Consider the following 24,875-nt stretch of genomic DNA (forward strand, 5'->3'; position numbering starts at 1 on the left):
ACAGTGCTGGACAGATCCTCTAAACAGGAACTAAACAAAGATACAAGGGACTTAAACATGACCTTAGAATAATTGTGTTTGTTCTAAGAACACACCATCCCAAAGCTAATGAACTTATTTTCTTCTCGTCAACCCATGGAACATTCTCCAAAGTAGACCACATCCTGGGACACAAAGCAAACATTAACAAAATCAAAATAATTGAAATTATATCTTGCATCTTCTCAGGCCATAAGGCAATAAAGATAGAACTCAACACCAACAAAAATTTTTATCCCCACACTAAATAACCTTATTTTAGTTATAGTTGGGTCCAGGAAGAGATTAAAAAAGAAATCATTAACTTCCTCAAACATAACAACAATGAACATACAAGCTACCAAAACCTGCGGGACAATGCAAAAGCAATTCTAGAGAAATTTTATTGCATTAGATGCCTACATTTAAAAAACAGAAAAAATTAATCATTAAGATGATTAATTAGATTGTGGTGGGCACCTGTAGTCCCAGATACTTGGGAGGCTGGGCAAGGGAATCTCTTGAGCCCAAGAGTTTGAGGTTTCTGTGAGCCATGATGCTACAGCACTCTACCAAGGGTGACAAAGTGAGACTGTATCTCAAAAAAAAAAAAAAAGAGAGAGAGAAAAGAAAGAAATGAAATGAAAAATAAAGAACAAAACAATCTCAAACTTAGCAGAAGAAAAGAAATAACCAAAGTCAAATCAGAAATAAATGATATAGAAAACAAAAGAATCATTCAGAAAATTAATGAAACAAAAAGTTGGTTCCTTGAAAAGATAAATAGAATTGGTAAATCATTGTTCAGGTTAACTAGAAATAGAAAAGTAAAATCTTTAATAACTTCAATCAGAAACAATATGGGGGAATAGCAAATGATACCACAGAAATATAAGAGATTATTTCTAATTACTGCAAAAAAATCTATGCCCAGAAATTTGACAATGTGAAGGAAATGGACCAATACCTGAAATCAAATCATCTCTCTAGATTCAACCAAGAAAAAATAGATCTGCTTGGGTGGCGCCTGTGGCTCAGTGAGTAGGACGCCAGCCCCATATGCCGAGGGTGGCGGGTTCAAACCCAGCCCCGGCCAAACTGCAACAAAAAAATAGCTGGGTGTTGTGGCAGGTGCCTGTAGTCCCAGCTGCTCGGGAGGCTGAGGCAAGAGAATCGCGTAAGCCCAAGAGTTAGAGGTTGCTGTGAGCCATGTGATGCCATGGCACTCTACCCAAGGGTGGTACAGTGAGACTCTGTCTCTACAAAAAAAAAAGAAAAAAGAAAAAATGGATCTGCTGAACAGATCCAAATCAAAAACTAAGACTGAAGAAACAAGAATAAATCTTCCAACAAAGTAACAGCCCTGGACCAAATGGCTTCCCATAAGAATTCTTTCACACTCTCAAAGCTGAGCTTGTACTTAGCTGAGGAACCTATTCTAAAACATTCTGAAGGAAGGAAGCTTCCCCAACATGTTTTATTAAGCAAACATCACCCTGATTCCCATACCAGGAAAGGACCCAACTAAAAAAGAGAACTACAGACCAATTTCTGTACAGATAAATATTGATGCAAAATTTTTCAAAAAATCTTAGATTGCAGCTACACATTAAAAAGTTTATACATCATGATCAAGTAGGTTTCATCCAAAGGATGCAAGGCTGGTTTAACATTTGCAAATCCATAATTGTAATTCACCATATCAATAGAAGCAAAAACAAAGACCATATGATCCTCTTATGTGATGCAGAAAAAGCATTTGACAAAATTCAGCATTCTTTTCTAACAAGAACACATAAGAAAATAGGAGCAGGTGGCACATTTCTTAAGCTGATTGATGTGATATCTAGCTTCCATAATGACAGAAAAGATAAAACTGATAACACCATATTGCTATCATTATACTGAATGGAGTTAAACTGAAAGCTTTTCCACTTAGTACTGGAACCAGACTAAAATGTCTTCTATTGCCACTATTATTCAACATTGCTCTGGAAGTTCTAGTCAATGCAATCAGGAAAGAGAAGGATATTAAGGACATCCAAATGGGGGCAGAGGACGTCAATCTTTCACTTTTTGCTGATGATATGATCTTACACTTAGAAAACCCCAGATACTCAACCACGAAACTCTTGGAAGTGATAAAGAAATACAGTAATACCTCAGGGTATACCATCCATGTCCACCATCAGTAGCCTTTCCATACACCATTAACAGCCAAGTTGAGAAGCAAATCGAGGACACAAGGGTTAATACTGGAATCTACAAAGAGCCACATAAATAAACAAAAAAAGAGCAAATAATCCAATCAACCATTTGGCAAGAAATATGAACAAAACATTCTCTCAAGAAGATAGACAAATGGCTAACAAATATTTGAAAAAATGCTCATCATCCCTAATCATCAGAGAAATGTAAATCAAAACCACCTAACCCCAATGAGAATGGCCTACATCATAAAATTCCAAAACTGCAGATGTTGGCATGAATGAGGAGAGAAGGGAACACTTTTACACTGCTCGTGGGACTGCAGGAAGGAAGTATGGAGAACTTTCAAAGAACTCAAATTAGACCTCCCATTTGATTTTGCATTCCCATTACTAGGCATCTACCCAGAAGAAAAAAAAAAATCTTTTTATCATAAGGACATTTGCACTAGACTGTTTATCACAGCTGAATTTACAATTGCCAAATTATGGAAACAATGCAAATGCCCACAAACCTAGGAATGAATTAACAAGCTGTGGTACATGTATACCATGGAATACTATTTAGCCATTAAAAAAGATGGAGACTTTACATCTTTTGTATTAACCTGGATTGAGGTGGAACACATTCTTTTTAGTAAAGCATGACAAAAATGAAGAAGCAAGAATCCGATGTCCTCAATTCTAATATGAAGGCACCAGATGAGCTAATGCAAGGTGGGAGGGAAGGGGAATGAGCAAGTGAGGAGAGGAGAAGGGAGGAGGATAGGGGTCATGGTGTGTGGCTCACCTCTTGGGGGTAGGACCCGATTATAAGAGGGACTGTATCTAACAAATGTAATCAGTATAATCTAATTCTTTGTACCTTTGATGAATCCCAAATAAAAAAATAAAAATAAAAAACAAGCTGTGGTATACATATACCACAGAATACTATTCAGCCATTAGAAAGATGGAGACTTTACACCTTTTGTATTAACCTGGATGGAGTTGAAGCACATTCTTCTTAGTAAATCACAAGAATGGAGAAGCAAGAATCCAATGTACTCAATTCCAATATGAAGCCAATAGACAATCTAATACAGGACCATATAAGAGAAAAACTCAAATCAACTGAAGGTGGAAAGTGGGGAAATCATGGACTGGGGAGAGAGGAGGAGAGAAGGGGAGGGTGGACTCCCACTCAGTGGGCACAATTTTGGGGCGTATGGCACTCCCCTTGTGGTGGGTCACAATTTTAAGAGGGACACATAACAAATGCAAACATTTTAACCTAATTCTTTGTACCCTCAATTAACCTGAAACAATTAAAAAAAAAAAAAGCATCTTGGACATGTAGTTAAGTTAAGCACAATGAGGTGAGCTATGCCTGTACTGTTGTTGTTGTTTTGTTGTTGTTTTGTTTTTTGCAGTTTTTTGGCCAGGGCTGGGCTTGAACCCTCCACCCCTGGTATATGGGGCCTGTGCCCTACTCCTTGAGCCACAGGAACCACCCTGTACTATGTATTTTTAATCCAGGCTTCCAAGAGTCAACCTGCTTCAGAGTAATTTGATGGGTCTTTGTTCATAGGCTGTGCATAGGCCCTTAGGACAAGTGACATTTTCCTCCTCTGTCAGTTGACCTACATGTAGCTTTAGAAATATTTCCAGGTTGCTAGCACACCCTGCTCTGCTTTCTCCTGGCTGTGTGGATTTTACACTTGCACACAGACTTTCCCAGCATGCAGGGATGACCAGGACCCCTTCCCTGCTTTTTTAAATTCTGGCCTCTCTGAAAAGTAGCTTGTGACAAGGATCATGAAGCTATGAGCATCCTCCTAATTACTTCTAACAAGGGCTCCATTTTTTTGTAGCAATACCCTCAGGCGTGGAATTCTCCACTCTCACTTCCAAATAAAATTGTTCCCCTGAAACAGAATAGTGGTGTCCTTAATCTTATGGACTGGCCCTCTCCCTTGGCAGAAATCCTGTAACACTGCGTGGGATCTGGTGTGGGAACCACAGGCCTCCTCTCCTGGGTGATGCCCCTGCTCTTAGAGCAGGTACTGGGAGTGGGGCATAGCCACTGGTCTTCTTGCCTTGCACCTCCCATCATGGACCTTGTGCTTCAGGGGTAGTAACGTGGGATAAAAGTAACACATTTTCAGCCTGCCTCACCAGCGGTGGATCTTCGACCCTATGAGTTGGGCAGGGAAAGGAGCCAATGCCTGCCTGGAGCACAGCTCTGAAGCAGGGGGAAAGAGGGAGTGAGAAGTGTCGGCAGCCGGCTCCGCCATAGTCCCAGACAGAGAGACAGAGGCGGGAGAGAAGGCACCCCGACTTTCGCTGCATCTGCCTGAAGTGAGCATCTAGAGTAGGTTCCAGGAGAACTGAGAGGGCCAGGGACGGAGTGGCTAGTGGCTCAAATGCTGCACAATCTGGCCACTCTTACCAAGAAAGAGTATAATTGTTTAATGAGCATTTCTCTATTTGTTCTATGTCCTTAGGGCAATTTCCACCAACTTGATTTTTTTTTCTAAATAATTTTCTTTTGCTTTACTGGTGAGAAGCTCTGCTTCAGTCCTCACTTTTCTGTTCTGTAACTTCATTACGGCAGATGAATGGGTAAAGAAAATGTGGTGAATGGACCCAGAGGGGATTTATTCAGCCTTAAAAGGACAGAGATCCCACTGTCTGCAACAAAACGGATGAACCTGGAGGACAAATACCACATGCTAGCACTCACATGCAGAGTCCACAAAAAAAAATAAAAGGCATCACGTAAAAGCAGATAGAGAAATAGTAGCTACCAAGATGGGCTGGGGGAGGGTGGTCAGCGGGTACAAAGTAACAATCAGAACTAAGTCCTACGCATGGTTAGCAGTAGGGTGCTATACAAAATAGCTAAGAAGAGGGGCTTTTGAATGTTCTCACTACATAAAATGATATATGTATGAGATAATGGAAGCGCTAAGGGCCTTGATTTGTCCAAGGGCCTTGATTTGTCCGTAATACAACATAACATATATATCAAAGTATCAGATTGTAGCCTGTAAATGTGTAAAATTACATTAAGTTGACTACAACATTAAAAAAAATAATCAGATTATCCAAAAACACTGTTCACCTGTCCTATTCGAGAGCTAATAAGGTGGCAGAAGTTTACAGCCAAAGGCTTTGGCTCCCTCCAGAAACTGCCCTGGAGTCCGTCCCCTGCCCTTCATTCTTCTCTGCCCTGATCCCACACCGGCGCTGACCCTGCTGACCCTTCCCTGATGAAACTTTGGGGGATGCGTCCCTCCTCCGAGCTCCAACACTGTCCGGCTCTAACTGAAGATGACACTTGTCTTTAGTGTCAGGACTTGGCATGTGAGGAGTCCATACCCCTGAGGGAAAGTTCCCCCTCTCAGCACCACTCCAGCACCTTTTCCTCTCCCATTTCCAGCAGCGAATTACACAAAAGAAACACAACTCTTTATTCAGTGCATTTCTTGAAAAGAAAAAGGACCTGGGTCCCCTTGTACCCCCTTGTACCCACCCTCCTTAGGGAGTCAGGGCTCAAGTGCCACTAAAAAGTTTGGTCCACTTTAAATGTGGATGACAGGTAGGAAGCCACGGTGTCTCCCAAGGAGTGGTTACAAATGTAAATGCCCAGGCCCCATCACACACCTGGTTGTGCAGAAACTCCAAAGCTGGCACCAGAAGTCTGGGCTTTAACAAGCCTTGAAGGTGATTCTGACGATGCAGCTCCAGTTGGAGGAGCTCTGGGTCTGATCTGCTGGAAAGCACAAATAAGCCTCCTCCTTAACCCACGGTGCATCCCTTAGCAGCGCCACTGCTTGAAGTCCTCAGGGACCAGGCATCATTGTTTGGTATGTTCCGAGTCACAAAGCAGACTCTGGAGGAAGCCTGCCCCCCCCCCCAATCCCCTTCCACAGGTGCTGGCCACCACCCTGCTGCTCAGCCCTGGCTCTAGGACGCCTGAGTGCAGAGGTTCCAGACAGGATCGGGGCTGAGGGCCTTGTGTGTGGCATGTGGGGGTTGACTTGTGGGCCATCTGTGGGTACTTTGGAGCTGGGTGGACAGGGACTATGTAAGACCACAGGCATTTAGGTGATTACACACATCCGTGTTTGCCCAGACTGCCAGGTTGGAGGACACCGAGTGGCTGGCATCCCACCCCAGCTAATGTTCCATGAAGACTGACCCACCTAATGTGTACAATGTAGGGGTATATGGCACACCTCCTGGGTGAAGGCCTCAACTACAACTTGGACTTTACCTTACAAATGCAAACAATGTAATCTAAAAAATTTACCCAATAGTAATCTATTGAATTAGAATAGATTTTACTATTAAAATCTATTATTAGATTTTACTATTCTATTACTATTAGAATTTTTTAAATATCTTGAAAGAAAAGACCACCCTGACATCTACAAAGGTTGCCACAGCAGAGTGCTGGAAGGGTTTGTGTTTAAACAGCAGAAATTTGTTTGCACATGTCCTTAAGGCTGAAGGTCTGGGTCAAGGACAGCATTATTCCTCCTGAGGCCTCTCTCCTTAACTCAAGGTCGGCAGCCTGCTCCCTGTGTTCCTACCTGGACTCTCCCGTGACCCTCCCTGGTCTCCCCTGTATGCCCATCCAGCCCTAGTTTTATCTGCGTGTCCCAAGTTCCTGTCTTACAAAGACACCAGTCAGATTGGAGTAGGGCCACCCTCACAACCTCATTTCACCCTGCTGGTCTCTTTAAAGGCTCTACCCTCAGACACAGTCACAGTTCAAGGTACGGGGGTGAATGTGAAATACACGAATTCAGGGGGAACAAGATTTCGCCTGTACCCCAGATTTCCAGGTTTAATCTGAGGCCAGCGAGGCTGCCATTTGTCAGGTTTCAGACCCCCAGTGAGCAATGGAGAGGCCTGGCCCCAGGCCTGAGTCCCCACAGTGCTTCCACTGCCTCTACCCTGAACCCCACCAGGGCTCAGAGGCCTCTGTGCCAGGGTGCACCGAAATGACTGTGCCAATCAGCACTAACTTGGCCCAACCTTGTCCATGTTCAGACCATGTCTGTATCCAGTCAGGACCCAGTTGCCTAGCCTTGCTCTGACCCCAGATACTAGCTGGAGCCCTGGCTCTGGGAAGGACTGCCCAGCACACAGGTCCCCGAGGAAGTTTGCTGATTGCTCCAGCTCTGTTATCTCCCTCTGTCTCTGTCTCTGTCTCTCTCTTCTTTTCTTTCTCCTGTTCAGTAACCACAAATTCCCTGCCAGCCCCCAGGAAGGCCACCTAGCAGAACCACAAGGCGAACCTTCCCACAGTGTCCTCAGCAGGCTGACAGCAGAGCACAGAGACAAGCCGGCAGGCAGGTACCTCTGCGCACACCGCCCTGCGGCAAACCCGCAGTCAGTGGCCTTGGGACTGATTGCAACTGCATTTGTACTAGCTGACCCACGAAGAACAGGCCTCCTTTGGGGCCTCAAGAAGTTGCAGACTTAAGCTAGTCAGATCCTAGTATACTGAGAGCAACAGAAACTATAGAAATGTGTAAATATATAGCTGTGCTCGGGCCATTGCCATTATCACGGTGCGCGCATGACAGGACGGGGCTGCAGGGCATCGTCAAGGCGCAGCCAGGGGTGCTCACAGTCCACGCAGGTGTCATTACTGCCTTTGCCGTCTTGGGCTTTAAAGGAAAGTGTTGGGAAGTGAGAGAAGAAAAGGGATGACTTTATAACAGGTACAACATCACTGCAACTTGACGGTCCGCTGCACTTTGCTGTCCTCTCTACCTCTGAAGACGGCGTTCCCGGCACGCCCGCCCCACCATGCCAGCTGAGATGAGACCTGAAACCCACTTCCCAGAGCCTGAGGCAGAGAGAACCGTGTGAAAGAGCCGCCGCAGCTCCCGGGGGAAAGACTGTCCAGCTGGTGTCGTCGGGCCTTAATGAGTACATCCCGAGCAACTCTCCTGCAATTATTTTCCAGTGATGTATGACAAGTTGCTGTTTATATGAGCTTATAAAATGTTACAGAGTTCCATTAATTTGCCCTTCATTAGCTATGTAATTTTGCTAATGATCCTGACTTGCCATACCCTGTACCCTGAGATTCAGTTTCCTGGCGAGGCTCATGTGACACCTCAACTTGCTCAGCTCTGGCAACCCCACCACTGCTCGTCACTTCTGCTTCCAAGTGGAGCAACCTCAAGTAGATAAATAAATGGTAACTCTGCACAAGATGCTGCATATTCATCAGAGGAGTAGGAAGGTGAAATTAGTTAATCATGTACAATTGCTCTGGAGTACCGAGGCTGTTTGTCATTAACTGTCTTTCCCTCAGGCGTTTTTGGACACATCCTACCGCCGGTGCATCTGCTGTGCTGGTCCTGATAGCACACAGCATGTGGTTGGGAGCAGCAGGTGTGGACGCTGCAGCGGAAGCCGGGTTCAGAATTGCTTCATCCCAGGCAGCGTGCCTGGCCCTGCCTGCTGTGTCACTTTGCAGGGCTCCTTTGCCTCTCTGGATTTCTGTTTGCTCATCTGTGAAATGAAGGCGAGAGTGACACACTTTAGAAGGAATGCTTAGAAGATGAAATGATGTAATAATAGCAGGTACTTGATAAAAAGCAGAGACCCACAGGAATGGGTGGTGCCTGAACCATGGGACAGAACAAAATTAGTCTTGTCCCTGAAAGTCAGGAGCTGAGGGGAAGGTGGAGAGGAAGCAGGTCAGCTGCACCCGTGGTTGAGACTCCACTGGCCTCTACAGCCCTAGGGGCCCTGGGCTCTGTGGTGGCTCCAGCAGTACTGGGCTCTTGCCATCACAAAGACTAAGCAGTAACCAGCTGGGGATGGGGGTGGCCAGCAGCGTTCCTGGAGTCCAGTCCTCTGAGTTCACCAAACACTTCCTGACTCCTCCCCCCAGTTCTAGGATGGCCGGAAGGCAGAGGTAGGACTTACATACAGGCCCATCCCTCAGCACAGCCTCCCCTGAGCAGTGGGACAGATGTGTGTGGGTAGGGACACAGTTGTGATGTAAGGACTAGCAGCTGTAAGTATGGGCGATGTGAGGACATCCAGCCTGGACGGTCAGCTTCCCAGACAGTATGGAGGCCCCAGCACAAGTGTAGGGCAAAGGACACTGTGTGTGAACCACAGCATAGTGAGGTTTAAGCCAGCAAGTGACTAATGCAGGGTGGGGCAGGATGGCAGGGCCACAGGGGACAGGGACATCTGGGTTGCCAGATGTCTTCCACAGTGGCTTCCTCTCCTCCTTTTCCTTAGATGTGTTGGGAAATATTTCAAACATCAAAGATAGAGTGAGTGACCTGACAAACAAGTTATAGATATTTGTCACATGTGTCTCATGTTTTGTTTTACAAACAAAACATTTTTTTTATTAAATCATAGCTGTGTACATTAATGCAATCATGGGGTACCATGCGCTGGTTTTATATACAATTGGAAATAGTTTCATCACACTGGTTAACACAGCCTTTCTAATAAAACATTTTTGATTTCGTGGTAACACCCTGTGAGCTCCACCAGACCCCATAGTGTCCTCCTCCTCCCCACTTCCGTGGGATAATCTCCATTCTGCGTTTGTTAGTCTTTATAGGGGTGCCTCCTACGTGGGACTCACAGGCAGCATGCATTTTTCAGAGTGTTTGTGGTACACTATGCTTTTTCTGTATCAAGCTTCATTGTCCCAATTTTATGTTGCAGGATTGATTCATACACATTTTATCAGATCTACTGACACATCACTCATTTAAGTCTGTAGAATACTTTAATTGTATGAATCTAGCACAACTTAATTGTCTATTTTCTCACAGATGAGCATTTAGGTTTCAGCTGCTTTTTACTTGATTGCAAGCGCATCTGCACTGACCTCGGGAGTGTGCCACCTGCTCTTCCCCTTGACAGCACAGCCCCAGGCTCACTTCCTTGCCAACACGTTGGACTATCAGTCTGGTTTTTATCCCAAATCGGATGAGAATGAAATGACAGCTGTTTGTCATTTTGATTGTGCTTACCTGATTCCTAAGGAGTTAAAGCATCTTACCAAATGCTGATGGGCCCGCCTGGCTTCCTCTTGTGTGAATCACTTGCACCCATTGTCTCCTATTCACTGTGGAGCAATGTTGTTTCATGTTGATTTGTACGAGTTTGGTACATATTCCCACGACCATTATAAATTTGCTTGGCAAATATTTCTCCTAGCCAGTGGCTTTTCTTTCAATGTTTATCCAGATTTTTACGAAGTAGAACTATTTTATTATTCTAATGTGCCAGCTTTACCAATGGGTTCCTTTATTTTTGTGCTTTTTAAAAACAAAATATTTCCCTGCCCTGAAGTAATAAAGATATTATATTTTCTTTTCAACTTTGGAGGGATTATTTTTCACATTTAAATCTTTAGCCCACCAAGAATATATGTTCTGAGGGGTGCGAGCTGAAAATCTCAGCTAGCCACTTGTCCCCATGTGCTTATTGAATAGTCTGGTTCAAGGGTGTCCAACCTGTGGCCAGCAGGTGTCAGAAATCAGAGAAAGCATAGCCGGATCTTTTCTTTTGCTCGTCCACTTTTGTCAGTGTTTGTGTACTTACCATGTGGCGCAAGACAACTCTTATTCTTCCAATATATGGCAGAAAAGAAAAAGTTTAGACACCGCTGGTCTAGTCTCTATCAATCTGTGACCCCACTTCTCTGCACTACCCATACACCTGGGAGTGCTTTTCACACCAGGCCTTCTGCTCAGTCTGTGGTCCTATGACACCTGCAAGAGTTTCTGGAAGCTCAGTCAGGTGGAGTGAGGAGAATGGAGAGACAGGGAGGCTGAGGGAGCATTAGAGGGAAGGCCAGTCACGCTTTCTTCACTTAAAGTACCTGAATCTCTGTCTTATATGTCAAAGGAGGAAAATGTCTGTCATATGAAACCTCCAGCCTCTCCACTCCCTCCCACTAGACGGAATTCAGCCACTCCCTGCCCCTGCCCTCCTAGGAAGGAGAGACTTTCTTCCTAAACTGCTTATTTTACCTTTTGCGAAGGTAAAATTTGGAAGAAAAGAGAAGGTGAGAAGGATGAAAGAAGTTCTGAGTTCAGAAAATAGTATGTGGGGTTAGAAAACTGGGAGAAGGTGAGGGCAGTGCAAAAACAGGAAGGTGATGAAGGCGGCACCTGCCGCTTAATGCCCTCTGGGTGCAGGGCGGAGCAGAGTCTCTTTTTGATTATTCCATTATTTCTGCCTCTCAAACGCCACAATGCTCTGAGACTGAACTTTGTAAGTATTGATTCTGTGAAAGATTCCAATTCAAAGAAAACTTGATGGTTAAGATGGCAGATTGAAGTTGCAGGCTGGCAGTAAAACTGACCAATAGCAATTACAGATGGCTAGAATTCCAACACAATCAATTCCCCCAAACTAGTAACTCATGGGAAAAATATACCATTTTAGAGTACCCAAGAAAGCCTAGGAAGACTCAAAGGCTAGTCTTGTTCCCATGTCCCTGATGCTTGTTAGTCCTGAAAGTTTTCACTAGTGACCCCAAAACTGAAAGAAAGTAAGTGGTTAGCCTTCCCACTTCCCTCTTGTTCTTACGGCAGAGAGGTGGAAGAGTGCTGGAGAGAAATGATTGAAAAAGAGAACAGTGCAGAACAGACTGCTTCTGTCCTGAAAGTGAGGCTCAAGGCTCCCAGTGAGTCAGAGACAAGATCTGAAGCCCCTCCTGGGGATGACGTTCATGTGTGAGCTTCATAGTAGGAACACCAGTGGAGGTTGGTAGAAACACCTCATAGAAAGAGCTACTTCTTGGTCTAACCTCAGCCTGCCTGTATAGGAACCTGGAGTCCTCCAGAAGCTTACCCCGGCCTCAGGCTGCCAACATGTGCCAGAAGTCAAAGCTCTTGACACCTGCCTTGCTGTGATTACTCACCAGGAAGAGGAAACAAGCTGGCCTCAGACAGAAGGGCATAGAGAGAAGGAATCCCTGACCCTATACCTCAGAAACATACCCAAACTCGCCAAGCCTGGGTGGGAGAAAAAGAAACAATGCAGGGACTATGCAAATTCACTGGACAGTAACTAAATTAAGAACACAAATGAATATCGATGCAAATATCATGAAAAAGGCACATAAAAAAGTTATTGAGAGAAACCCCAAGCAAAGAAACATAAGGAAGTATGTCAACATTCCTTTACTCAACAGAATAGCTTAACACGAATGCCGATCTAAAAATCTCTGAGACAATGAAACCATAGAATGAGCCACAAGAAATACCGAAAACTTAAGGGCACAAAATGATAAACAGAACATCATCTCAGACCCAGTGGAACACTACCATAGGCAACAAAGCAGATAGTCGCCTGACAACTGAATTACAAGCAGAAAGCTTTATTAAGATGAACTGAGCGCTTCGAACATAATGGGTATGGAAAAGAGACAAAGATTATGTAACTTGGGGCTCTGGAAGTGTGTCTCCAACAAATGGAAGAAAACATATATTAAAATACACAAGGAAAAATTTCCAAAAGAAAACCATTACTAATTCTGAAAATCAAAACGGTATACCTTATTCCAGAAAAACCACTAATTAACCTCGAATAGATTATTTCCAAGGGGTATTTGGTGCAAACCGGGGATAAGAGTGGAAATAGCATCAGATTTCTCTTTTGTGCCATTCAGTGTCGTTAAGACATAGCAGGACTTGTAAATATTCTGAGGGAAATAAAGAATAGTATACCAAATAAAGATTTCACTCAGGTATACTAAAGCTGGGCAGATCATCTCAAAAATGATTGATCTCAAGAAATAGAGTAGCCTTAGCTCAACTTGAAAAGAAATAAACAAACAATAAAAAACAAAGGATTGAAACAACTCAAGTAACTATTAGTGGTTGAATAAAAATAATGGGATATACTCATGTAAAAAAAAAAAACAGTAAAAAACTATAGAGTGTGAAAGGCAGCCAGTTAAGAACAGGGGGACTGGAGAAGCCAAAACCTCTTTGACGGCACACCCTGATCCAGTTTACACATTTCACCAACAAGGCAGAGTCATGGGAACTGTGTTTATAGAACAGAATGGAAACATTACAAACAGGAACAGATATACAATTAATAACTGACTGATAATTAGGAGCCGCAAGGAATGAAGCTGAGAGGAGTGAGAAAGGGTCGGTGCCCTTCTTGTACATGCCAGGTGCTAGATTGGAACTATAAAGCCAACACTCGTAGCCACTGAACACTTTTACAACCTTTCTTCTTATTCTTAGAGGGATGTATTATATATTAACAATAATATTATTTGTAGTGAAGACATATATATGTGTGTATATATATATATACTTGAAACCTATAAATTTAACTCCACTTTTATTTTTATTTTATTAAATCATAGCTGTGTACATTAATGCAATCATGTGGCACCATACCCTGGTTTTATAGACCATTTGACATATTTTCATCACACTGGTTAACATAGCCTTCCTGGCATTTTCTTAATTATTGTTAAGACATTTATATTCTACATTCACTAAGTTTCACATGTACCCTTGTAAGATGCACGGCAGGTATAATCCCACCAATCCCCCTTCCTCTGCCCATCTTCCCGCCTCCCTCCCGTCCCTCTCCCCCGTTCCCCATATTTTTAGGTTATAACTGGGTTATAGCTTTCATATGAAAGCCATAAATTAGTTTCGTAGTAGGGTTGAGTACATTAGATACTTTTTCCTCCATTCTTGAGATACTTTACTAAGAAGAATGTTTCAGCTCCATCCATATAAACATGAAAGAGGTAAAGTCTCCATCTTTCTTTAAGGCTGCATAATATTTCATGGTGTACATATACCACAATTTATAATCCATTCGTGGATCAATGGGAACTTGGGCTTTTTCCATGACTTAGCAATTATGAATTGGGCTGCAATAGACATTCTGGTACAAATATCTTTGTTATGATGTGCTTTTTGGTCTTCTGGGTATATGCCTAGTAGAGGAATTATAGGATTGAATAGCAGATCTATTTTTAGATCTCTAAGTGTTCTCCGAACATCTTTCCAAAAGGAATGTATTAATTTGCATTCCCACCAGCAGTGCAGAAGTGTTCCCTTTTCTCCACACCCACGCCAACATCTCTGGTCTTGGGATTTTGTGATATGGGCTAATCTTACTGGAGTTAGATTGTATCTCAAGGTAGTTTTGATTTGCATTTCTCTGATGATTAAAGATGATGAGCATTTTTTCATATGTCTGTAGGCCGTGCACCTGTCCTTTTCAGTGAAGTTTCTCTTCAAGTCCCTTGCCCACCCTGAGATGGGATCACTTGTTATTTTCTTACTAATACATTTGAGTTCTCTGTGGATGCTAGTTATTAAACCTTTGTCGGAGACATAACCTGCAAATATCTTCTCCTATTCTGAGGGCTGTCTGCTTGCTTTACTTACTGTGTTCTTGGCTGTACAGAAGCTTTTTAGTTTGATCAGGTCCCAGTAGTGTATTTTTGAAGCTGCTTCAATTGCCTGCGGGGTCCTCCTCATAAAGTATTTGCTCAGACCAATTTCTTCAACAGTTTTCCCTGCACTCTCTTCTAGTATTTTTATAGTTTCATGCCTTAAGTTTAAATCTTTAATCCAGTGAGAGTCTATCTTAGTTAATGGTGAAAGATGTGGCCAATTTCAGTCTTCTACAGGTTGCCAGCCAGTTCACCCAGCACCATTTGTTAAATAGGGAATCTTTTTCCCACTGAATGTTTTTAATTGGCTTGTCAAAGATCAAATAACGGAAAACACCTGGGTTCATCTCTTGGTTCTCTATTCTGTTCCATACCTCTACCTCTCTGTTTTTGTGCCAGTACGATGCTGTTTTGATCACTATCGATTTAGTATAGTCTGAGGTCTGGTAGCATGATTCTTCCTGCTTTGTTTTTATTTCTCAGTAATATCTTGGCTATTCGAGGTTTTTTCTGATTCCATATGAAATGAAGTATTATTTTTTCAAGATCTTTAAAGTATGACAGTGGAGCTTTAATAGGGATTGCATTAAAATTGTATATTGCTTTGCGTAGTATGGAAATTTTAAAAATGTTGATTCTTCCCAGCCATGAGCATGGTATGTTTTTCCATTTTTTTAACAATTTCAGCTATTTCTTTTCTTAGAGTTTCATAGTTCTCTTTACAGCGATCTTTCACATCCAAATATTAGATAAACTTCCAAATATTTCATCTTCTTTGGCACTACTGTGAACAGAATAGAGTCCTTGACTGTTTTTTAAGCTTGACTATTGTTGGTATATATAAAGGCAACCGATTTATGGATGTTGATTGTGTAACCTGAGATGCTGCTGTATTCTTTGATCACTTCTAAGAGTTTTGTAGTAGAATCCCTGGTGTTTTCCAGATATACAATCATATCATCTGTGAAGAGTGAAAGTTTGATCTCTTCTGACCCTATATGGATACCCTTGATCACCCTTTCTTCCCTAATTGTGATGGCTAAAACTTCCATTACAATGTTAAAGAGCAGTGGGGACAATGGGCAACCTTGCCTGGTTCCTGATCTGAGTAGAAATTATTTCAATTTAACTCTATTCAATACGATATTGGCTGTGGGTTTGCTATACATGTCCTCTATGAGTTTAAGAAATATCCCTTCTATACCAATTGTCTTAAGTGTTCTGACCATGACAGGATGCTTGATATTATTAAAAGCTTTTTTTTGAGAGAATCATATGGTCTTCGTTTTTTAATTTGTCTAAGTGCTGAATTATATTCATAGATTTACGTATATTGAACCAGCCTTGAGACCCTGGGATAAAACCAACTTGGTCATGGTATATAATTTATTCGATGTGTTGCTAGATTCTATTTGTTAGGATCTTGTTGAATATTACTGCATCTATATTCATTAGTGATATTGGGTCTATAATTTTCTTTTCTTGTTGGGTCTTTTCCTGGTTTGGGGGTCAGGGTGATGTTTGCTTCATAGAACGTGTTCGGTGCTATTCCTTCATTTTCTATATTTTGGAACAGGTTGAGTAACATAGGTACTGGTTCCTCTTTAAAGGTTGGTAGAATTCTGACGTGAAGCCATCTGGTCCTGGGCTTTTCTTTTTAGGGAGATTTTCTATGGTTGATGCTGTTTCAGAACTTGATATAGGCCTGTTCAACATTTCCACTTGATTCTGGCTAAGTCTTGGAAGGTCACGTGCTTCCAAGTATTGGTCAATTTCCTTCAGATTTTCATATTTCTGGGAATAAAGTTTCTTATAATATTCATTAAGGATTTTTTGAATTTCTGAGGAGTCTGTTGTTATTTTGTCTTTGTCATTTCTGATCGATGAAATTAAACATTTTATTCTTTTTTTCCTAGTTAGGTTAGACAAAGGTTTATCTATTTTATTAACCTTTTCAAAAAACCAACTTTTTGATTTATTGATCTGTTGTATAAGTCTTTTGTTTCAATTTCATTTAATTCTGCTCTAATTTTGGTTATTTCTTTTCTTCTACTGGTTTTGGGGTTGGAATGTTCTTCTTTTTCTAGTTGCTTGAGATGTCCCATTAAGTTGTTAACTTCCTCTCTTTCCGTTCTCTTGAGGAAGGCTTGCAGTGCTACAAATTTCCCTCTTAGGACTGCCTTTGCAGTATCCCAGAGGTTCTGATAATTCGTGTCTTCATTGTCGTTTTGTTCCAAAAATTTGGCAGTTTCCTTCTTAATCTCATCTTTGACCCAGCTATCATTCAGCATAAGGTTATTTAACTTCCATGTTTTTGTATGGGTATGCATATTCCTGTTGTTACTGAGTTCAACTTTTATTCCACGGTGATCCGAGAAGATGCAAGCAATAATTTCTATTCCTTTAAATTTACTGAGGTTAGACTTGTGACCTAAGATGTGATCGATTTTGGAGTATGTTCTGTGGGCTGATAAGAAGTATGTGTATTCAGTTTTGTTGGGATGAAATGTTCTGTAGATGTCTGATAAATCCAAATATTGGATGGTTAGGTTTAAGTCTAAAATTTCTTTGCTCAGCTTCTTTTTGGAGGATCTATCCAACACTGCCAAAAAAGTTTTAAAATCTCCAACTATTATGGAGATGGAGGAAATCAAGTTGCTCATGTCTGTTAGAGTTTCCCTTATAAATTGAGGTAAATTCTGGTTGGGTGCATAAATATTAATAATTAAAATCTCATCATATTAAGTATTACCCTTAACAAATATGAAGTGACCATTCTTTTTTTTTTTTTTTATTGTTGGGGATTCATTGAGGGTACAATAAGCCAGGTTACACTAATTGCAATTGTTAGGTAAAGTCCCTCTTGCAATCATGTCTTGCCCCCATAAAGTGTGACACACACCAAGGCCCCACCCCCCTCCCTCCATCCCTCTTTCTGCTTTTCCTCCCCCCCATAACCTTAATTGTCATTAATTGTCCTCATATCAAAATTGAGTACATAGGATTCATGCTTCTCCATTCTTGTGATGCTTTACTAAGAATAATGTCTTTCACTTCCATCCAGGTTAATACGAATGATGTGAAGTCTCCATTTTTTTTAATAAGTGACCATTCTTATTCTTCCATACTTTTGTTGGTTTAAAGACTATTGTATCTGCAAATAGAATTGCAACACCTGCTTTCTTCTGATTTCCATTTGCCTGAAATATGGATGACCATCCTTTCACCCTGAGTCTATATTTACCTTTCAAGGTAAGATGTGACTTTTGTATGTAGCAAATATCTGGCCTGAGATTTTGTACCCAGTCAGCCAATCTGTGCCTCTTTAGAGGGCAGTTTAAGCCATTCACATTCACGGAAAGTATTGATAAGCTTGGTAAAATTTTGGGTATTGAGTTATTCGAAAGTCCAATGGACATTTTTAATCCTTTTGCCACTGAGGAAGTTGGAGTTTGATCAAGAGTTTCTGAGTGAGTTTACTCTTGTGGTAGAGGATTGTGCTGGTTATTATGGAGGATAGGTCTGAGAATATCCTGAAGAGCTGTTTTAGTTATGGCAAATTTCTTCAACATGTGAATGTCATTAAAGTATTTAATTTCTCCATCATAAATGAAACTCGTTTTAGCTGAATACAGGATCCTGGGTTGAAAGTTGTTTTGTTTTAGGATATTAAAATCAATGACCACCCTCTTCTGGCTTGAAAAGTTTCAGCAGAGAGATCTGCAGTCATTCTAATATTCTTCCCTTTGCAGGTAATGGATTTCTTACATCTGGCTGCTTTCAGTATTTTCTTCTTTATATTAACTTTAGTGAAGTTAATTATGATGTGCCTGGGGGATGTTTTATTAGGGTTGAGTCATGCTGGGGTTCTGACTCTGTCTGCTGTCTGAATTTCAGAATCTCTTGGCTTGTCTGGAAAATTCTCTTTCATAATTTCGTGGAGAAGAGCCTCTGTGCCTTGTGATGGCACTTCATTGCTTTCAGGGATTCCTATGAGGCAGATATTAGCCTTCTTGAATTATCTCAGAGCTCTCAAAATGAAAGAATGACTCATTTCTGCTCTCTGTTTCTCTTTCTCTGAGAGTTTGGGAGCATTCAAAAGCTTTGTCTTCAGTGTCAGAAATCCATTCTTCTGCTTGCTCCACTCTGTTACTGAGGGATTCTACTGTATTTTTCAGATCTTTGAGGGCTGCAATTTCTTGCTTCACTGTGTCAAAATCTTTGGTTATCTTGTCTTTAAATGCATTGAATTCTTGAGACAACTTTTGAATTTCTTCTCGAATTTCCCATTCCCACTTTTCCTCCATTCTATTAATCTTGTTTGCAATCCAAACTCTGAACTTGATTTCTGACATCTTAGCCATCTGTTTGAATGGGATCTTCAGTTACATCTGCCATATCTTTCCTTGTGGGGAGTTGATCTACTCTGGTTATTTTTTCCGCTGATTTTGCCCCATGATTATTTTACACCATTTGACTAGATGAATGGATAAAGAAAAGTTAGGTTTGGGGCTCCAGGAGTAGTGATTAACCAGCCCTTTGCCCAGAAGCTGGGACTGATGTCTGTACATTTTCCCCTGGAGCTTTGTCAAGGATCCATACATTGCTATGGCCTGAGAAACTGGGGACCTGTATTCTTTTTAGCTGGTCTCTGTCTTACCCTAGTGAATCAGTTATTCTGAGTTGACATTTCAGTTGTGGAAAAATACTAGCAATTAAGTCACCCTACCCCCGACAGGCAACAACTGGAAAAGGAAAATCAAACCTTCCTACAACCATATACTCAAGGTACCACTTGGATAGTCCTTGGGTGATTGGCCCAGTTCACGAGGTCCAAATCAATTGTCTCAGTCAGTACCTTTCTCAGGTGGGAGAGTTTCAAAGGTCTCTGGCAACTAGATCACAGGGGTCTGCTGACAACTCAACTCAAATATGACTTGCTCCAGTGCTCTGTGAGGTCAGGAGGACCCACCCAGCAAATAGATTAGTCTGGGAAGGTTGATCCCTTCTTCCCCACCTTGCACCTCTGTCTACCCAGTCACTGTAACCCCAAATGGCTCTGACCCAGTTGCCTCCAATGAGCAGATACTCCAGGAGGTTGCACCTGCCTGAATGACAGGGAGATCTATGTCTCCTCAGCCAGCCACTGCTCTCTGCCACTATCCAGCAGGGGGAGGTGAAGCCTGACAACCTCAGGCGCTTGATGGAGGCTGGGGCTGTTCACTCAGCTCCAGCCTTTCCCCTGATTGATATTACTGACAGAACAGAACAACTTTGTGGAATTTGTTTCTGTCCCGGCTAAATTCCCCTGCAGAAAAGAAACTGTTTTGAGTTCACAGAACCTGCGCCTGAGGCCCTGTCTGTGCTGCTTTCCCTGTAGTTTGTATTCGCAGCATGGTTAGCTGTCAGTTCTAGCCTCCTGCCCTCCTTTGTCTCAGCTAATGATCTCCTGGGGCCAGGGTGCATCTTAGGCTCAGTAAAGCAGTCCTCTGGGTCAGCCCTGCCCTGGGAATCTGGCGGCTCTTCATGTGCGTTTTCTAGTCCCCATGCTCCACCTAGGCTGGTACTGCCTCAGGCAAACCCTTTACTCATAGGGCCTGCATTTCTGTTCCAGTTGTTCCGCCAGTGGCTGCCACCAGAGAAGATGCCCAGCTTCCTCTGGTTGCCCAGAGAGACAGCGGGTGTGACTCTGGAATATCCAGGGGTGAGCCCGATTGTTGCCAAGTAACGGCTGCTGCTCTGTGCCTCAGGGCACTGCCACTCTGGTGTGGTTCCCTCTCAGCTGACCGTCCTCTCCTCACTCCCATGCCGCAGAATCAGCAGTGGCCAGCAGCAGTCCATACCCTGTTCACACCTCTTGAGATAATACCCAAGAATCTGGACTCCTGGGGGACAGGCTTCGAGACCTCAGAGTGAGAGTGGAGGGGAGTTCTGTGAGCTCAGAATTCTAGGTAGAGAATATATACAGTTTTATACAGTTTTATGCCTGGCAGGAGAACGCCATGGCACCCTAGTAGAAGTATATCCAGTTTTTAGAGGGTCTCTCCTGTGGGATATAATGGGAGGACTTTTGAATTCTGATCATTTGTTTATGGTGTACTCCGAGCCTTTCTCATGGGGGAGGGGACTCTCGTCCACTTGGTGATGGATTTTGTACCTATTGTTGTATCCTTGGGATCACAGCTCACTTCAGCAGGGTTGACGTGTGTTCTTCAACTTTCTCTCTTGGCACAGCTCTAATTCACCAGGTTACTTGCTAAATTTCTGTCCTTTAACTCTCCTTCTGGATGGGAGCCTCTGTGGAAAGCTGGCTTTTGTCCGCCATCTTGTCTCTGCCCCCTCTTTTTCTCTCTGTACTTTTTTCTGTGAAATTCAAGTTGAATTAAATGTTGCAGTATTGTCTTTGTTAAACAGATACACATCTAGAGTGTGATTACCAACTTTTAAAACACTCTGAATGTATTGATCTACCTATGCACCTCACCTTCCATTGTATTTCTCATAAAAAGCTGTGTGATATAATATTTGCCTACAATAAGGGTAGTCACTGTATTTTGCTGTGTATAATCCACTCCTGTGTATAACATGCATCCATGTCTTGAGTCTGAACTTTCAGGAAAACACCCTTGAGAAAGTAGCCAGCTCTTGGCTATAACAGACACATCTGGGATAGACTAATGCCCCCCTGTAAATATGCAGATCATACCACCCTCTTGCAGCCACCTACTCTAAGAAGGCTGCCCCTTTCTTCTCTTCCAGGATCCCTTCCATCTCCACCATGTTGGGGTCCGTAGCTGAGAAAGCCAGCAGGGTGGGAACCTTCGAGGCCACTTGCCCTGCAGGCAGCCAGGAGAGTCCTTGGGGCCTGTGCAGGGTTTCCAATACCCTCCACATGGCCAGTCCTAAGGCTTTGGCCCTTGCCCTGCACAACCACAGCCTGCCTTACCAGTCCCCACTACTGCCCCCTCCCCTGATCACAGCACTCAGTGGATGCCACTCTCTCCTGCTCTCACTGGATCCCAGATCCTTCAAGACTGAAACTCCAGGCTCCCAGCAGACCCAGGCAGGAGGGTTGGCAGCCCCTAGAGGCCCATTTTGCTCCCCCACCCCCAGGCTACACTACCCATGTGTAATGTACATCCTTATTTTCCCCTTAAAAAAATGGTCAAAAAAATGTGCATTATACATGGTAAAATATGGTACTTCTAAGTTGTGAGATTTTAGGTAAATTACCTTACTAATAGTTTCACTTTTATGCCTCAGTCAATTTCTTCAGAATAAGCATAATTGTGTTGGGGAAAAAAAGAAAATAACGAGTTTTCCTTAAAAGGAAAGTAAAAATGCTAACATTTTAACACTGGTCAATTAGAATACACAAAAGATATATAAATGTTTTGTTGTTTTGTATTTCCTTGTATTTCTTAATATTCACTCTCATCCCTGCCACCCCACCCAATGATTCCACACATCCAGATCATGAGGAACCACAGGGGACAAGCAGGAGTGTGTGCGCTGCCTCCTTTACTAAAATAACTCTCTTTAAGGTCTTTGCTGCTCTAGTGTCACATCCCACTCTCTCTATATCCCCACCCTGCACACTGCAAGCTGTCTGCCTTGGCCTCAAGAGTCTAGTGCAGCATACAGAGAAATGGAAACGCCTATTCCACTAGAACTTGGTGTAGCAATGGACTCAGCCTTAGTCACCTGTTTGGTAGAGACTCATGGGCAGGAAGAGGAGTGGAAAATATGTATAATATGGAGGAAAAAGATGGCTTCTGATACTCCCTGACTGGGAGGCTGCTGGCTTGAGGAGGCAGGAGATAGCTAGCTGGCATGGGGCATCTTCTGGGAGGGGATTTCCTGGGTTGGTCCTAATTTGGAAACAGGGGCAAAAATTAAGGGGGATGTCAGTTATTGAGTAAATCCTGACCACTCCAAGTCAGAGGGTGTGGTTTTGCTTCCTGAACTGTGTGCTGCAGACAGTGGGTCAGAATTTAAAGAAAAAAAAAAGGGGGCCTGGCCATTTTTGGGTTTGTATGTTCAGCTTTCCCTTGAAATGACTGTCCACCCTTCTGTAAAGTCCCTGCCCATGTCTGGGGGTGAAGAGAAGCCAAGGTGAGGGGATTGGTATAAACTCAGACGTTCACTAACACAAGGTCATTTCAAGGGGTGTATGTCCATGGAGCACACCTCAGCAGTCCCAGGTGCCCATATGTGGAGGTGGAGAGCTTTCAGGGCACCTGCAGGGGGTGGGTGAGTAGGCACACAGGTAGATCAGTAAGGACAACCAGGTGTGAGAGAGGCTTTGAGGGAAAATTTTAATGTTAAAAACAGAGCCAGGGTAAATATGAGGGGTTGAGCTTCTTAGCACCGTGTTAGGGAACAGGCAAAACCTTCTCAGGAGGGGGCATTGTGTAAAGTTCAGAAGGGTTAGGAGTGCTTGGTAGGCCCTTGAGTAGCAGGAGAGGAGCTGGGAGCAGCTCCCACCACCACTAGGCCAGGGACTATAAAGGGTTTGGAGAAGGGGAGGGCCAGAATGCCTCATAATCTAGGTCAGCTCACCAGTTGGGGGTACAGAGATGGAGAAGAGGGACCCTTGAAGATGGGGACCATGTGGAGGAGAGGAACAGTATGTGAGAGAGGAGGACAAAAGAGAAACAGGGAGCTGAAGCAGGGTGAGGGGGCAGAGACAGTGGTGAGGTTCAGAAATAGAAGCAGAAGAACACAAGGACAGATCAGAAAGCATGTATGCAGGCAGCACCAAGGACCCAGGGCACCCCAGGTAGGCCTAATCCAAAGGAAGCCTGAGTAAGGCAAGGGAGTCAATGCTTCTGAGGGTGAGTGTTCAGCCCTGTGCAGGAACCGTGGAGGTGGTGTGTGCAGCTGGGCCTCTCCCTCTAGGCTAGGTCTGCTGGAAGAACTGTTTCGTTTACCTGCTCAATAGGGCTTATGCCCAGTGAACAACAAAACTTACTTAGGCAAGTTTCCACAGCCAGTGAGCATCAGAACTCAGGGTTGACCCCATCCATCTGACTCAGGAGCCATGTAGAGGACATTGAAGAAGTTCTTGGCCCAGCTAAGTGAGCACAGTGAGACTAGCATCAACCTCTGAGATCATGTCTCTTGGATTCCAACCAAATCCTGGTTTAACTCTCATCCAACCACAGGCAGTCAACCTGGGTTGGCCCAAATAACATGTGGAGCCACTTTCTAGCCATCTAGTGGGTGTTCCATCTCAATCTACTCAGCATCCTGTATAAGGTTCTTCCAGACCTGAACATGGGGTCAGTAAACAGCTCAATCCTCTCTGGTGATAAGTCATCAGTGTATACTCCTGAGAGCCTCACCCCAGGACCTCATTAGTCCATCTGCTCCCAGGTATGGGGAGAGGATTCCCATGCTGCTAATTTCAAAGGCCACAAATCCCTACTTTGGCTGTTTTGTTTCACATCTTTTTGAGGCCCATGCTTTACTCTAAGTGCTTTCCATGAGCTAACTCATTTAAACCTCCTGACATCCCAACTGTAGGAGATCATGCCACAGAGATGGCCACAGCATTGCTTCCATCCTATAGGTTTTCTCACCCTGTGACTTTAACCTCCCTGCAATTGACACTCCTCCCATTAAGAAAGGGTGCTTCCTTGCAAGTGGTGCTGTGATGACTGGTCAATAGAACATTATGAAGGTGATACCACATAAACCCTGGGTCTGGTTTGTAAAAAATGACATAACTGCCACTATGTTTGCTATAAAACTCCTTCTGGCATCCTGTAGCCTGACTTCTCTGAAGTCACCATGTTGTAAGGAAGCCCAGCTAGTCCTGCTGGAGAGGCAACTGGAAGAATTCTTGAAACTACATAAGAACAATTCTCAGCCACCACCAGGATGCTTCACTCTGCCACCACTGCCACCTCAGTGTCAGCTCCAGTCACAGTCTGACCATAGCCCAAGAAGAGGCCCTGAGCTAAAGCCGTCAAGCTGAATTGATGACCCACACAAACAGTCAGATTGTTGCTATCTTAAACAACTAAATGTGGCAATTTATTATGCAAAAATAGGTTGCATACACCTGTAACACAGGTACATTTATTATCTCTCATTTAATCAATGAGGAAACTGAGTTAAAGATAAATTAAATAATCCCATTAAAGTAATTCAGGTAGCAAATTTTAGAGCCAGAATTTTAATGTCTGGCTCCAAAATGCCTGATCCTG

The sequence above is a fragment of the Nycticebus coucang genome, chromosome 7 (assembly GCF_027406575.1).
Source record: "Nycticebus coucang isolate mNycCou1 chromosome 7, mNycCou1.pri, whole genome shotgun sequence".
Lineage (NCBI taxonomy): Eukaryota > Metazoa > Chordata > Mammalia > Primates > Lorisidae > Nycticebus > Nycticebus coucang.